The sequence below is a fragment of the Megalobrama amblycephala genome, linkage group LG2 (genome assembly GCF_018812025.1).
Source record: "Megalobrama amblycephala isolate DHTTF-2021 linkage group LG2, ASM1881202v1, whole genome shotgun sequence".
Lineage (NCBI taxonomy): Eukaryota > Metazoa > Chordata > Actinopteri > Cypriniformes > Xenocyprididae > Megalobrama > Megalobrama amblycephala.
In genome coordinates, this window is record NC_063045.1 from 4,156,147 (window position 1) to 4,174,698 (window position 18,552).

Here is an 18,552-nt window from a genome sequence, read left to right on the forward strand (position 1 = left end):
GGGTATCATCATATTCAGGGTTCCTCCTTGGCATCATACAACATCTACAGTTTAATAACATGCAAACTGACTTTGGAAAATGAGTGAATGAAACTAAAGAGAAAGACTGTAGAAGTGGGGGAAATTATTGGAAAATGTATTGATATTGGAAAAAACTGTACCCATGCACATCAATTTATCTTAACTTGGGTTTTCTGGGTAACAAAGACATAAATAGACTACACAAATTGTAGTGATAGCTAGATTTTTACAATCAAGTTTAACAAATTGTTGTACATTAAGTGAAGTCATCTAAAAAGTGTGAGTTAGGACATTTGTTACACAGTAGGCAAAACAATTGTGTTCTGTAAGGCAGATCATTTGGTGTTTCTTTAGTCATTTCAATTTTTATTTCTGTTGTGAATGAAAGTGGTGTGAATGTTGAATTCTAAACTCCATAATAAGTTCATTTACAGTATATGCACTAGTTTAACCATTCAGGTGATTTGTGGGCCAATTGCAAACATGACATTAGGATTATCACTTAAACTGTGTGGTTAAATCAGGAATAGCATTTTAGCATATTAATCTTACCATGGCTACCATATACAGATGTTATTTTAGAGTAACTTTAGTTTTACTTTAGACAAATTACTCATTTACACACTACTTGATCTCTCTCTCTCTCTCTCTCTCTCTCTCACTCTGTATATATATATATATTTCCAATCATCACCGAAACCTGAAAAATAAAATGCATCATGGTTTCTACAAAAATCTGAAGCAGCACTGTTTTCAGCATTGATAATAATCATAAATGTTTCTTGAGCAGCAGATCATCATATCAGAATGATTTCTGAAGGATCATGTGACACTGAAGACTGGAGTAACGATGCTGAAAATTCAGCTTTGATCACAGGAATAAATTATGTTCACATTGAAAACTATTTAAAATTGTAATAATAGTTCACTGTTTCATTGTATTTTTGATCAAATAAATTCAGCCTTTGTGAGCAGAAGAGACACTTTCAAAAGACTTTTTTAATTATTTCAAACTTATGACCACTAGCGTGTATCACCATCAATGGTGTATTTCTGTAGAGTGAAATTGTAAGAATCTACAGCACTAACATACAGAATAAAAATCAACAGCACTAATGCATGTAAGATAAGGGGATATATTAATTTTGCGATCTTGTAATGGGATAGAGATTTGCTTACCTGTGTGACAGTGAAGTGAATGAGTGAAGAGTGTGTGTGTGTGAAAGAGAGAGTTCTGGGCGGGGCTGATGATGTGCTAAAGTAGCTGCCGCCCAGATTCAGACCCTTCTGATGCCCCAAACACACACCTACACACACACTGGATTTCGAAGAACTTTATGATATTTAGACAGAAATGTGTTGTGTTGCATTGACACTTAGATTGATAAATCCCTAGAGTGACAGGTACAGTATGAACATACATTTCCATAAATGTCAGTTGTCATGGAGCCCTAATCATGTTCGTTTCCTAATATATGAACACCTTCACCTGAGTTCTGCAAATGAGCTACACAATTCATATTTCTCCTGTTAACTCATTCAGTATTACTTTAACACCACTGAATCTTGTGCTAAACAGATTGATTGTACCTGTCAATCAACTTTATCAGTAACAGGGCTGAACCAGCACTGAGTGTGAATGTAAGAGTTGGCTGGAACATTCTAGTTATTTAAGACGTTGCTTGTGAACACATATCTGACACATACACATGATTGACATCACTGATGTACTAGTTCTCCAACAAGATCTCATGGGTTTTTGAGTGCAAAGTTTGGTTCTAACACTTAGATACATATTAATATAATACAGGAACAGCAATGTAAATTTGATAACTTATTAAATTATTTAATTTCCTACAAAAGCACACAACTTGTATTACATGTTTTGTGGATTATATTTAGCATGTGTATATTCATTGTGAGGATGAATTTGACCTCTTTGTGAATGTTGTATACATTTTCCTTGCAACAGCTGCCTCTGTAGAGTTATTCTGGTATCTAATCTAATCAAATAAGGCTTGATGTATTTGTGTTGTTCTGTCATGTGTCTCATGCTGAGTAAAGAAATAAATGGTCCTGATGTTCAGAAAGTCAGAAAGCTTTGGCTTTTTTTATCACGGAAATCACAGATTTTATCATGTGTCCTACTTTCAGCAGAATATCACTATCTGCCCTCTGGTTAAAGTCTCCAGACCAAAAAAACACCCATTTTATAAAAATAGCAACTTGCTAGAAGTCCATTGAATTCCTTAAAGGGATTTCACACAAAAATGAAAATACAAAAGAAGATATTCTGAGAAATGTCTCATTGGAGTTTCTTCTGTCCATACAGTGAGAGTCAGAGCTACCAAAATGGCTTGGGCACCAACATTCTTCAAAATATCCTTTTTGTTCTACAGAAGAAAGCCTGTCAAACAGATTTGGAGCGACATGACGGTACAGACGGTCCTCTTTCACCAAAAAAAAAAAAGTCATGCTTTGGTAAATCTTATAATTATGACATCAAGTTGGAATTATGAAATAAAAATGTGGAATTTTGACTTTTCATCTCATTAACATGACTTAGTGTGTCATAATTATGATTTACCAAAGCATGACTTTTTTGTTTTTGTTTGTTTGTTTGTTTGTTTTTTCTTCTTATGTGGCAGAAATGTAAATGATGATGAATTTTGGGTGAACTATCCCTTTAAATACCTCATTTTAGACATTATCTATTCATTTGTTAAAAGTCTTTTAGTGGATAATAATGTGTGTTGCTATTTGGTTGTGTACACATTGAAGGTGTCATTTAATATCCACTTTCACACATCAAACATCGTAAATTACTGTGAAAATTAGCAGATGGACTTTTCCTGCAAACACGTCGTATCTGCTCTTCACACAAGCAGTGGACAGAGCACATGTGCACACAAATAACGGCGGATTCTATCATCAGTCATCAGGAATTACCCTTAAACACTGCATCTGCCCAGATGAAGAGAAGCATTTTAGTTTTACTGTCTGTCCAATTTGACCATTTTTGTGTTAATTCCAAGTGAAAAGCATAAGGGGCTGTTCATGTGCGCTATTGCTTTTAAAAATGCGTTATGTGGATGTAGAGCCACAGAGCTGATGAATGGAAAAGAAGGCTTGAAATGTGTTTTAAAAAATGTGGAGCTCATGCAAGAGAAGGAGGGCCCGGCAGGAAAAGTTTGGGAACCGTTGAACTAATGTTAATAAGCTAATCTTACTGTGTTATTCTGTATCAACTCAACCAGAGGTCCTTGGCTAAAAATTTCGTTCGATTCTTTTCTGGTGAAAGACATTCATGAAGAAGGCAAAATACACATAGACCCGCCCTGAGTGAGCTGTATGACTCCTCGCCAGAGCATTCAAGTCAGAAATGCATTCTTATTAAAGCTACTAAAGTTATTCAGTCAAGAGCAGTGAGTGACTTTCTGTTTTCTTTTGTTGTTTGGTTCATATTAACAGCAGTAGATGCTGTATATTACGCTGCTGTCACTTTAATCTAATACATACATGATTTGTCCCTGCTGTTCACGTTCACGGATATGATTGAACCGTGTGTGTATTTGACAGTTTAAGTGCAATAAGACGTGAAAGAGAACCTAGTTTAATACTCACAGGACGCTCTGTCTGACAGTCAGCTTTCTGTGCGCTCAGAAAACCATATATCAGACGTTAAGACTGTTGTGGCTTTAAAACGCATGCAGATAATAAACTTTCATGATAATGACGAACTGCAATGTCACTAAACATGACCACAGTAGAGACGACAATCAAAACCAAACAGATGTTTTGTTAGTATCCGAGGCACGAGCTGTACAGGCTCTTCTGGAAAGAGGGCGGGAAGCAGCAGTTCATTTGCATTTAAAGACACAGCATGTTTTTCCTTCCACTCAAAAATTTACAACATGGTATATTAAATGATCTGTGTCGTATTTTGAGCTGAAACTTCACAGACACATTCTGGGGACACCAGAGACTTGTATTACATCTTGTGAAAGTGGTGTAATAGGTCCCCTTTAATTGTGTGCTGTGTTTAGACTGGCGAAACACTGCTGAATGTGTCCTTTCGCCGGCTAGAAAGATCTCTGTTGCAAGCTCTATTGTGAACACTGTCTAGGTGACTGGAAGGGTGTTTGCTGCACGCAACCACTCGGCTCTTCATTGGCCGTTTTTCTAAAACTCACAGGTGATTGGTCTTTCGATATGACATCAAAGTGACTGACAGATGGGGAACCAGGATTAATTGTTAACTCCTTAATTAGGTATGAGCAGCGTGGAACATAAAATGGCATCCTGGGTTTTAGAATTAACTAATTCAGGTGTCGGAGCCCTTAAATATTCAAAATTTGAGGTTTTATCAGTGTTTCTGTCCACCAAATATTTAAACTTTTAACAATTTGGACATGGAGCGGCTTTGAGATGCCAATTTCTCTGTGAATGAACCATATAGGGCCTTAAATTAACATGCCAAAAAAAAGTTTGCTAAGAACCAGAATGTAAAATCATATTGGCAAATCTTTAATAATTCTTGAGTTACAGGCATGCAATCTTGGGAAAAAGAATAATTATGGTTCTCAGACAGGAATGTTCTATGCAGTTGATTTTTGTTTCGTTTTTTGGCAGGTTACCATAGTTCATTATATTCTGTTTGTATTATTTGTTTATATGCTTTAATTAATTTTTTGCTTCTGTGTGTTGTTGCACTGTGAGACGAGGAACTCACAAAAAATATTTGACTGCATTGCGTATGTAACCCCAGTGCACTGTTTGATTTCTGGCGACTCCCTGTATGGATCAAATTGACGATAAATGATGTTTTATTAACAAAATTCGGGAGGAGCAGGTTCAGATAATTAACCTAATTAGCACAGGTGGAGAGCATTCAGTTAATCAACTCAACCAATGTCAAAAGGTATAAATTCAGCAGACTGACTCTGGGTTCGGGCCCTCTCCCCGGACAGCACGCCAAATACGCATAACTTTACTCTATTTAATTATATGGATATGTGAACTCGTGAATTGGATTCAGTACAATTCCCCAAAAATCCCACTATAAAAACACCATACGATCATGTACTGATAATTAACTTTTTTTATAAGACTGCTCCTCCCCCACCCATGGTACATTTCCCATTATACATTTATAACAATAATATCTTAGTCTAAACCTAAAGTAATCTTGACAAACTATTGTGATATTCTACTGTGATTAGTGGTTATGTTTTCTTTTTCCTTTCGAGTTTCTCTCTCATCACTGCTCCAGGTTCCGGCTTCTAATCATGTGGGAAAGCGGATTGGCTCCTCTCTCGTCATCGCATCCTTTAAAAACGCGCTTCTGCGCAATGCAAGGGGGGCGCGGCTCTGAGTGTGTGTGTTCTGCCGGGAGGATGCGTTGGTGTCAGCGTTCCTCCGGCCTGTTGTAAGGTTGACTTGAATGCAACAGCCTGCTGTATGCCTTATGATACTGTCCCACTGTTTTCCCCACCATCTCTTTCTTTGTTTTTTTCTTTTACTAATTCTATGTCGGTATTAAAAGGTAATCTGTAAACGTCACTATTCAGTAGGAGTTTGTCTTATTCTGTTTAAATGTGTCTGTATTAAAAGCTAATCTGTTATAGAGCTACGCCACACTTGTAGGGAGTGGGCACCTGTTTTGTTTAGAATAATTTTCTCCTGGTTTTGAGCAGATATGGAGACAGGGAAGTGGGATGTATTTTTGTTTGTTAGGCTAAGGTAGCCTTTTAAAAATAGTTTCTGTTTTGTTTGTTATTTTGGTTTATGCCCATTGCTGAAGCTGATAGTGGATTGAAAACAAAACAAAAAAACAAACAAAAATTGCTAAGCTCCTACAATAAACGCAAATCTTTCCGCATGTGACGTTCTTCATTTATGTTACTCCTCAACACTCCTAGACTGGGAAGAAACACTATATATCATTTGAAAGCTTTCAGACTCTATTTTCATATTTTCATTTTTGACTCATTTTCAAAAGAAATAGATAAATAGCGATAGATTCTTCATTCTTCACATCATGTTCATGACCCTAACTGAGAAAAAGTCTCAAAATGTCAAGAAAAACAATGTAGGTTAGAAATGATAGGTCATTTTTACCATACTGTATGTGACTATTGAAATAAGTGAGGAAAAGCTCCTTTTTGAGCTTCATATGGTACTAAAAAAACAAAATATAACCAAGAAATGTTATTGTTCTGGGTCTGTATAGTTGCCTTTCAACATTAAAATACGCAGGTCAAACTGACCCTCGAACATCACCAACGTAACCAAAATTTAGTGTGCATATGTCAAAACACACCAGCGTGTTGAAACTTTACAGGCGTGTTCAGGACCCTAAATGAGAAAATGTCACAAAAGTTCAAGACAAAAAAAACAAAAAAACATAGGTTAACTGATGTTTCCGACAGCTCAAAAATCAAAACAGGTCAAACTGATGGTAATGTACTGTAATAATTGGTCCCAATAAGGTGTTATTTATATATTGTGTGTGTCATCGACCTGGAATTCACTTCTAAAGCATCCCTGTTGTGTGTTTCAGTGTTTTCTGGTTGGGTTTCTCCAGGAATGTCGATCTGTGGGTCTTTGTGATTTAACAGCTGTTTGAGAGATGAATCACACAAATGAAAGGACTGAATTACCCAACAAATAAAATGCAAACAGATCCACACCCAGGATTTTTGGACTGTTTCCAGGGTTTCTGGGTGGCGTCTTATGCTTTACCAGAAGAAACTTCACCTCTCTGATTAGGAAGTCTGACATTGCGACCCGTGCCGTGACGCGGAAATCACCCCTTGTACATTCACTCAGTGTAAATGGGGACATTGCATTGCATAGCATTATAATAACCTAAACTTTTACAGTCTTAAAATAAAAATTACAGTTTTTACAAATGAGGATGTCCCAAAAGAAGATTTCATCCGGCTTAGCTCACTTTTGGGTGGAAATTTTCCATGAAAAATATGTTTAAGGAGGTACAAACACACACGTTTTGTTAATGTAATTCAGGAGTAGCCACTCCATCACAGTGAAATTTACTTTATTTCATTTAAATATGAAGTTCACTGTCGAAACAAAAGTCATGTAAATGCAATAACTGATTATATTACGCTGAACTGAATGAGTTGCAGCGGATTTCTAGTTCCCAGCATGCTCTGCTTAAGTTTGTAAGAAGAGTAAATGTTGAAAACATGTTTTTGTGCACAAGATGTTAAAAGATGTTTGTTGGGGTTTAACGGCGATGTTTCTGTTCTGTTATATTTATGTTGTGTGATGTCGTCAGGATAGCGATAGTCTCCTTGCTTTTCTTAGTGATACACTTTGATCTTTTAATTCAGTTTTAGTTACACAATGTGTGTGAATAGAGTTTAGATTTTAACTTTAGAAAAGTTTTGTGAACTCAAATGAAACTTGGATTGCTGTAATGATCTGGATGTCCTGCAGTCTCAGTTTTGAAAGTTCATTTCAAGTCTTGATGTTGTAATATATCTCCAAGTCAAAGATATTGATGAAGACGAAGATGTAGTGGCAGTTTAGTTGGGCTGTACAGTAGGTGTATTGTTTGTTCAGTCTATCATAACCTGATGCTTGTTTTGTTTGATATGTGACTGAATCTCGTTCCAGATTCTCACGCTAAGGGTTGGACGTTCACTTGTGTTGTGAAATCTAGAAACACGACAATCAGGCCGTTATATGATCTGTCGGTGCATCTGCCCACTTTAACCGCTGAATGTTAGCAATTCCTCGACGTCAGTCTTTGATTATCAGCTCTCAGAAATGTGCCCGAGGACGAGGCTAAAGCCGCGAGCTGGTTCGTCCTGCTGAGGATTTCGCCCAGAGCCTGAAAGTCTCTCACTTTGAGCGCCATGAAGGCTGATTTACTGCACCATTTTCTGCTCTGATCACATGCATGTGTGTTTACTGGAAACATTGTTTTATAATTCATTATCTTGTTTTCCAGTAACAATGTCATCCTTAATACAAAAGCTGCATGAGGTGCTTCACTCTTCTGTATGAAACTCTAGGGCTCTCGATCCAGTTTTAAAGAAGTCTTTATGCCAAAAAGATTCTAAATAAGGAGAAATGTCAAAAATGATTGCATAATATCTTCATGGGTTTGTTTTATTTTTTTTCTAGTGCTAAAGTATGAGCTGTTTAATTCTTCTTCTCTTTTTTTTTGTCATCCGTTGGGATTTTGAGTTTTTCCACTTGTTTTAATCGTGAACCTCCCAAATTTTTAGAATTTCTTGCAGACATTGTGCAAATGTGATGCAAACGCTGGGTATTTTCATCATGCAGTGATATGACCGTCTCGTTACAGGTAACTTTATTAAAGTCACTCAAATCTTAAGTGATGCACTAAAGTACTTGGGTCAAAGTGACACCCATCAACAACATAATAATATAGTAATAATAGCAATTACCCTCATCATTGCTTTCTTTTGTTTGAATATATTGAATAATGTCATGGTGTCTGAACTGTACTGAGTGGATCCGTTCCACAGGTTTGGTCCAGCTGGAGGAACAGAACCAGTCCAGCCAGAGTTTCCAGCTGCTTCTCATTTCAGATACACACACACACACACACACACACGTACACACACACACACACACACACACACGTACACACACACACACACACACACACACACACACACACGTACACACACACACACGTACACACACACACACGTACACACACACACACACACACACACACACACGTACACACACACACACACACACACACACACACACACACACACACACACACACACACACATGCTTCTCAACGTGATTTATGTCTTTCTTCTTCCTTTAAAAGGTTATGAAACTTTTCCATAAAGTATGTGTTAATGTAAGTCAATGGCAGTTTGCAGGTTAATTAGTGAAAAAATTTATGAAATGTTAGTTGGTATGAAATAATTTTTTAATTATTTATTTACAATTTAACTATCAAATATGATGTTTAAGAAGCATTTGTGAATCCAGAGGAGGGTTTTTGGAAAGGTCCATTTTATGCGCAAATTACTGATAGTTTACTCACATACAGTGGCATGAAAAAGTATGTGAACCCCTTGCAGAATCTGTGAAAATGAGAATTATTTTAATAAAATAAGAGGGATAATAAAAAATGCATGTTATTTTTTGTTTAGTACTGTCCTGAGTAAGATATTATTAAGATGTTTGCATTTAGTTCACAAGACAAAACAATAGCAGAATTTATTAAAATAACCCCATTCATAAGTATGTGAACCATTGATTCTCAATACTGTGTGTGGTTACCTGATGATCCACGACTGTTTGTTTGTTTGTTTTGAAAATATGTAAAAATGCTTGAAAACTGATGAATCTGCAGGATCTGGAGGATTTTTCTGAAGAACAGAGCTCAGTTTAACTGCTCAGGACAAACAAGAGACTCATGAACAACCATCACAAAACACACAAACAGTCGTGGATCATCAGGTAACCACACAGTATTGAGAATCAATGCTTCACAAACTTATGAATGGGGTTATTTTAATAAATTCAGCTATTGTTTTGTCTTGTGAACTAAATGCAAACATCTTTATAATATCTTACTCAGGACAGTACTAAACAAAAAATAACATGCATTTTTTATTATCCCTCTTATTTTATTAAAATAATTCTCATTTTCACAGATTCTGCAAGGGGTTCACATACTTTTTCTTGTCACTGTATTTACAAATGAGGCCCATAGGCTACGGTCTGTATGGTCTGGTTCACTTCAGACATTCTACTAACTACATGTATCTTTGCAACTACATGTCAACTGGCAGTCATTAGAGTATTAGTGGACTGTCTGCTTAATATCTGCTGACTTTATTTTGATGCTCTTCAACGTTCTGACTAATTAACTTTGCAACGTCAACTTAACCCTAAAAATCTACTAATACTCTAATGAAAGCTAGTTGACATATAGTTTTAAGTTTACTTACAGCTATTAGAATGGCTAAAGAATTATTTTTTTTTTTTTTTTTTTTTGTCGAATTTTTTACTTCACCAGAATGGTACAAAACTTGGTAAAGGTTTCGGCACTTGTTATATACACTTGCTATAACACAAAAAAAGGTTAAATGGCCCACAGTCACACTTGTTCTGTTTGAGGTCAAAAAAGAGCACACTGGAAAATAATCTAGTGGAAGCGTTTGCTACTGCAACAAACAAAATTAAATGTATGGTTTTGAACACATTTTGGAAAAATATATATTTCATAAAAAATTGTGCATTTTTTCACAACACTAAACTTTATAAGTTCACTTGTATTACATATACTGTTAGGTCTGTTTCAGATAATGTTTTTCTGACAGCCTTGGGAATTTGTGAAAGACAAACAAGCTCAGCGAGGGTTTTGGTTTGGTGAGATCTGCATTAAATGTGTTCTGTTGCACAGGTTATTTTGAGCTTTCTTTGTTTAAATTGCAATCTCATAAAAAATCTTGTAACTGAAGTACAAATCAAGTTTATTGTTGATAAGTTTTTGCAGTCAAGTTCTAGATAATATCGCTTGTGATACTGATGGTATCACGAAGCTTGCTGAAGCAACGAGGCTCGGTTCACTTTACCGCCGTCTGCTGGCCAAGCAGATGAATCACGTCTACTGCATTAAAGTTATTATTGAAGCATTATTGTCATTGACCTGTATTATTAACTGGAGCAAGTATTTTTAATGACATAATGTGTAGCAATGGTGCGGATTAATAGGTGTCCTATTTCTATACTGTCATGCTTGTTCGGTACGACTAATGTGAGCTCATGTGATACACTGATATATGAGAAATTTAAATGTTATTTGAAAATGTGGATGTTTTCAGCATTTGACACAATTTATTATCTTAATCAAAGGATAATTTAAAATAGTTATCATTCCTCCTTCCTCCATCACCACAAGTGCAGTGTGAAAACCTCCTGTCACGATGACAACAGCTGTAGTTCAAAGCAATGTGAGAAGCACAATGACAACTGTAGTTCAGCGGCAGGTGAAAACAGCCACAGTTATCAGTTCAGTCGAGACCAGTGCGTTACTTAATTACTAAAGTTTACAAGCATCGTAACTGCAGTAGCTTTTCATTGTGCTTACAACACAAATAGCACTTATTTACTGCATAGATTGCAGTAATATTGCATTGTATTCTGCTATACGGTTTATGGTAAAAATGTAATATTGCAGCTCTCTCAGTATCATTAATTCACTGACTTACCTTGAATAATAGCAGCGTTTGCAGATAATTATATGTAGATGTTTCTTGTTCCTCCTCTGAACAGAAGCTCTGGAATTGCTTTCACTTGTGTGTCTTTGTACAGGCCTGGGAGGGTTTTACTTCACAACCTGAATTAAACTCTAAGTGTTCAAGAGCAGCACACTGAACTGGTTTATCAGGATTCATTAAACAAGTCAAATCAGTATGATATGCATATTGATTTTATTTATTTTTTTACAGTATTGTTTTAAACCAGCTTTTACAGAATAACATCTTCAATCAAATCAATCAAAACATTTTCTTATGTTATTGTTAAGAAAGTAAGTCCTACAGGTTTGAAACAACAATTGAAGATCATTTTGGGGTGAACCGTCCCCTCAAATACAGAGGAGATTGACCGTAATATCTTTCGTTGGGGTTTTCCATCTATTAGAAAGCACCTCTAAATGTGTCTGCCTCCGTCTGAGCTGGTCACGAGTGTGACTGTAGAGATTTCAGTCTCTTCCATTTTCAACCACAGGCAGGCAGCATTGAGACGTATGGATGAACAGATGCATGATGACTTTGAAACAAACAGGCAGCACTTAAAATACCAATATACATGATTGGGAATGCGTGGAATCGAAAAACAGCGCTCTTCTTTTGTGTTCCTTTCTTCAGGTTTTGAGTAAATGATGACTCAATGATCATTTGTGGGTCAACCATCCCTTTAATTGAAGTACGTTGTGACTCACAGGGCATTTAGTTTGACATTCACCATTTTTGTAACACTTTTAATAACTTTCATTAATAAATCATTAACAAATGTTATATAATGCTTAATGGATCATTAGTTAATATATATTCACATATCTAGAAATATGAGTAACACTTTATTTTAGGGTCTTTTAACTAGTTGCTTATAAGCATGCATATTACAAGAGTATTGGCTGTTTATTAGCACTTATTAAACACATATTAATGCCTTATTCTGCATGACGTTATTCTACATTCTTAATCCTACCAATACCTGAACTTGACAACTACCTTACTAACTGTTAATAAGCAGAAAATTAGGAGTTTATTGAGGGAAAAGCCATAATTAATAGTTGATATGTGTTCCCTATACTACCGAAGTGTTACAGAAATATGAGATAATGTGCTTGTTAATGTCTACTAATGAACTTATTAAACGGTGCATAATGTTTAAAGGGTACATAACACACAGTTTCCACCAATCTCATGTTAATCCTGATTACCTGTAGAGTAGTACTGCATCCTTCGTATATCCAAAGAGTCTTTCCGAAAAAAAGCCGAGCTCCTGGAGGCGTTCCTGCCGTCAGTGGCGTGGGCGGAGCTAAAGAGAGTCAGGAGCATGTGCAGCTTTTGCATAGAGACATGACATCATTATAAATACAAAGGGAACAAAAGTGTTTGTGTTGTTTACATTATATGCACTTGCGCGCCGATTGCCAACAAAACACAGACATCTGATGCAGCTTTACTCACCGCTCCCAATCTGCAAATCCAGCGCCGAACTGGGACTTGTTTACAAAGTATTCATCACCGAAATCCCGGGAACAAACAAAAAAACGTGCACAACTCCATTACTCCAATCCACATCCACTGTTCCCTTAACGCTGGGTTCTTTGGAAAGCTGAAAAAGGTAATCTTTCCCTCACAACCAAAAACACGTGCCTTTGGTGTGACATTGTTGAAAAATCTCTCGGCCTCCGTATCCCGGACGAGGCGCGTTGATGATCGTGCTCCTGCTCTCGCTCTAGGTGATGTGTGTGCGAACGCAGGTAATATAGTTTATTGAACAAACAGGAGCTGATACGGAGTGCAGGTAAGTGCGGGCAGATATGACCGGTGGCAGATATGGATACTGGAGTGATACTTCTTGCAGATATCGCAGGCTGGTGATGGACCGGAGCTGAGAAGACACTGAGGAACTCACACGAGACGAGGAACAACGAAGGAGACTTGGGAACATGCTGGAGACAGGTAAGTATCTTGGAAGGAGTCCTTGAGGTGAGCATTAAGGTAAGACCATGTGCCATCGAGAGCGTGTGCCTTTTGTGCTGCTGCTGATGGGCTGCAGGTGTGCGTGATTCATACTCCGGTGATGACGGATGGGCTGTGGTTGGGTGATGGTAGAGCCTGGCGTGTCTGTGACACTATGAGTGATATGGATCATTTAAAAAAAAATAAAAAATTGGTAGCATTCACTACTATTATAAAGCTTAGAAGAGTCAGGATATTTATTAAAATAACTCTGATTGTGTTCGTTTGAAAGAAGAAAGTCATATAAACCTAGGATGGCTTGAGGGTGAGTAAATTATGGGTTAATTTTCATTTTTGGGTGAACTATCCCTTTAAGTTGACCTAGTTACTATGTATGCGCCAGTTTGTTCCCCTGGTTAATGACTCCGTTCACCTGTTGTCCTATTAATGAACTCATTAGCTCCTCTGTGTATTTCAGTTCAGCTCTTTGTTCTGGGTCATCAGTATTTTTTACGTGGTTCTTTTCTCCAACGTTTTCGTGAGTTTGCCTTGTGGATTAAGAGTGTTCTTATAACCACATTGTGACACGTCTAAAAAAATAATAATAATAGGGGTCAATAGTGTACAGGGGTCAGTTTGATTACTGTAAGGGAACACTGTTCAGACTGTTTATATTACATTGTTTTGATAAGTATTTTCTTGAAAAAAAAAATGGATTTGTTTTCAAAACGTGAACAGATAATTAATGATTTGTAAAGATGTATAAATAGTAGAAGACTGCATACACACCACAGCAAACAAAGACCAAAAGATATTAAGTATGATTCCTGTCACACATGTAGTGGCACTTTTGCAGATGTTTAAGTATGAACTCAATGTTTCCCTTTGACCAGTAGATGGCAGCAGAGAACAACATGCAGTGTTTCGTAACCTCCAGTCCTCACGCCTGTGTTAACATGCGTCTCCTCTGAGCACTTGTCATGAGATTTCTCTCTGGTATCTTCAAAATGAAAGCTACGTAAAGCAGAATGTGCACTGTGTATTTACCGGACATCGGATGTTGTGTGAGGTTATAGGGCTAGGCTTTCCAAATTTTTCATGGTCAACTTTTCACATTTAAAAACGCATTTCTCAAAAACCAAAAATCTGTCACATGTCCTAAATTACATTAAAGTGTGCTTTGACACATTTTTAATGCACAATATAAATGTAATTGCACTTGAATCGGTTGTTGGAAACTTGTCGATCACACCTGTTTGAACCGGCTGCAAAAAATGGCTGAAAGTCAGACAAACATACGCTGTATCATCGCAATAATTTCTCATCAGAAAACTCTGAAAACTTAGGGCTGTGTAATTGTGACAGAAATCTTAATTGTCAATAATTTGCTTCATGCTGAAATTATTCGTTTTGAATTTACATACATATTTTGTGTGGGTAAACTGCATGTCATTCTTATTCTACAGAAGGATTCTTCTACATCTGTTTCCAATTGACTTTATTGTTGTAAATCAACTCTTAAACAGTCCAGTTTGTCCAAATGTTGAATAAATTCACAGAAAGAAAACGAAGAAACTGAACTGAAAAATCCTCTAGTTGTATTTCACACCATTCGAGCCTACAGATTAGCGCAAACTCACTCACTGTCTCTGTTTCTCAACTTCTGAAGCTTCAACATTTTAAACTGAATTTTGCTGCCCTACACATGACATGCTATATATATATGTGTGTGTGTGTGTGTGTGTGTGTGTGTGTGTGTGTGTGTCTCAGATACAGATTAAGGTAGCTTTACTGACATACAACGCCAGCTCATTAGAAGCATTATAGAAGGAAACTGTCAAAATGATACATGCAGTCAATGTAATGTAAATATGTTCAGCACCCTTCGTTTTTCACACATTTATTCAGCTGTACACGAGTGAAAAGCATATTCTCAGGACCAACTTTATATAAGTGTCATTAACTACAATGTACTAATATTGAAATCTTTTGATGCAATGCACTTATTATTACTAGTTAAAGACAACTAATATAATGTTTGCATTCTTTAAATTTACGCTATATACGCTGAACTTGATAATTACAAATGTCTGGAATTGAATGAAATAAAACAGTTAAATTAAAATGGGAAATGGAAAACTCCTTCACACTAATGTTTCTAAATGATTTTAAGTCATTTTCCGCTCCCGCTCTTTCTCTGTCTGTCTCAAGATTTAAGGCGCTTCATTGGCTTCAAGCTTAAAGTAAAGCTTTACGTCACTAAACAAACATTATATAGATACATACACATCTCACTGTTGTTTCTCTCGGTCTGTGTTTGTGTGTGTGATCTGTGGCAACAAGATTCTGTGGGAACCTGGAAAACCGCTTGCCTAGATATGATGTTTATTGTGTGTGTGTGTGTGTGTGTGTGTGTGTGTGTGTGTTGGCGCCAGGGCTCTTTAACAATCAAAGCAGAGGGGCGTGTGCAGGGAGGAAGTCTCTACCTGAAAATACAGGTGTGCTTGACTATCAAAGGCCGCTCTCTGAACACTAAACACACGGCACCACAGAGGGGGGGGCTCGTCTGAGCGTCTGTGTGTGTCTGTGTGTGTGTGTGTGTGTGTGTGTGTGTGTGTGTGTGTGTGAGAGAGACTGCTGCACGTATCATGTCGGCCCGTAGGATTTCCTGGATTTCCACTGACAAACACGCTTGTGGAAATCTGTTACTCAGTAGCTGCTGCAGTCTGTAAATATGATTTTAGCAGGAGGAAGTTCCCTTCAGCCAACACAAACAAAAAATCTATGAAATTAGCCTTATGTGCTCACTTAACCCACAGTAACCCTCTGCCGTTCACTGAGATTTCATCCACACAAACACACACACACACATATATGTATATATATATATATATATACAGTAGTGGCCAAAAGTTATGTCTAGCCTAAGAAAAGAAAAATGACATCTACTCACTTTATCTGAATATTATTAAGAGTGTGTTAAATATTTTGTAGTCATATTGTGTAATTGGGCTTGGAATTCATTGTTTTAGTTTTGATAGCGCAATGAAATGAAACATGTCAAATTGTGCGACATAATTTTTGTCCAGACTGTCATACAAGGAAATTATAAACACATGCAAAAACAGGAGAGAACCAACCAAATATTAATAACTGATTATGTTGTAGTCAATGTTTGCTTTTTCCTTTCAGCTTTTTGTTTTTTATGCATTGTTTTAATAAAACCTGTAGCTGTAGTTTGCCTTTTTTTTTTCTTTTCATCTAATTAGTCTTATCAAGTCAAGTCACCTTTATTTATATTGCTCTTTTTACAATGCAGATTGTGTCAAAGCAGCTTCACAGTGATAACTGGTACATAATTTTGGCTGCACAGCAGCTCTTAAAGGAAATGGTGTGATTGTCCACCTTAAGTAAATTCAGTATTGATTAATTCTGTTGTAAGAAACATTAGTTATTCATTTAGTTAATTTATCTCTACAGCAGCTCTGGAGTAAACAGTGATGTCATCGCCCAGCTCAGTTCAGCTCTCTTACAATAGTGTCAGTGCGGGCAGTATCAAAAACATTGTTAAATATTAAAAACATTAACCAAGTTTACTGTTTTGTTTCTTCCCTCTTTTTTAAAATATGGAATTTAAAATGATGAAAGCAGAAAAATGAAAGCGCTGTCACAGAAGTGCATGTACATATATATATATATATCTCTGTTGGAAGTACTTCAGATGTGTCTGTCAGGTTTGGACATGTTTACTGTGTGTGTTTGTAGAAAATATGTGTGTTTACGAGCCATTCTACAGAATTGGTTCAAAGTCAGAGTTGGAAACGTCTTGAAAAACATTTTTTTCCCCCACAAATTTTGTACGTATCCAAATTGTATAATATCCAAGCTACACATTTCTAGTAACTGTGCAGTTAATTCTCATATTGTATTTTCAGAAAGTTTTGGAATATTTTTCCTCTCCCTACATTTGTCACTACCGAAACAGAATAATAAATCATTTAATAAGAAGAGTTACATTGACCTGTTGAGATTTTGTTCACATCTTACTTGTAAATATATTTGTTGCTATTTTTAAAAAAAGTTTTACTCATACTGATGAAGGATTGATTAGTTTGAATAAACATTGAATCAAACACTATAATAACATCTGAGCTGATCATTCAATATACTTTATTTCTGACAAATCATCCCATGATTCGGTCGTGATGCACAGTTTCAGTAGTGACAGTAATGTGTCGGTAGTGACCGCATCACATGACACAATTTAACTCTCATACTAAAACATATTAAAACACTAATGATGTGCATAACTGTATGAAAAGTTTTATGAACTGTATGTAGTTTATTTCCCCCAAATAAATGATTATGTGTCACTTCTGTCACTACCAGAACAATTATGACATGTTTCAGTCGTGACAATTTCAAACACTTTTGAGCCGCTCAAAGATGATGATCAGCACATGGTTATCTAGCACAGATCTGAACAGTTAAACACACACAAAAACTACATTTAATGGAATAACACTCAAAAAAGTTTGCTTAATTGCAGAAAAAGGTGTTTGTTAGTGACGTTCATTAAACTCCACACAGATTTTCAGGCTTCTGAACACATTTAACTCAGAATGATGATCTGCTGTGAAAGAGAGGCTGTGAGAGGAGGAACACAGGAATATCTCCTGAAGTGTGTTAAAATCAGTCTCAATGACTCAAACACACACTGTTTCAGTAGTGACGTGAACATGAGGGACACATTTTTTACATAAAGGTTCATGATTTAAAAATAAAATATAAAATAATTTTTTTTTTTTTACTTAAATATTTTAAATATTTAATATTTAAATATAATTTTTTTTTTCTTAAAAAAAAAAAAATCATAAATATATTTTTTAAAAACAACATTTCACAATATTTTCACAAGTATAATAATTTAGGGTTCAGGACAGACTCCTCCCAATTGAAAGTAGCCAATAAATGATGATTTATATATATTAATCTGGTAACACTTTACAATAAGGTTCATTAGTTAACTACATTAGTTAACATGAACTAATAATGAACTGCACTTATACAGCATTTATTAATCTTTGTAAATGTTAATGTAATTTCAACATTCACTAGTACATTATTAAAATCTTGTTAACATTAGGTAATGCACTGTGAAATGACATGAGCAACTGTATTTTCATTAACTAAAGTTAACAAAGATTAGTAAATACAGTAACAAATGTTTTGCTCATTGTTATTTCATGTTAGTTAATACATTAACGTATGTTTAACTAATGAACCTTATTGTAGAGTTACC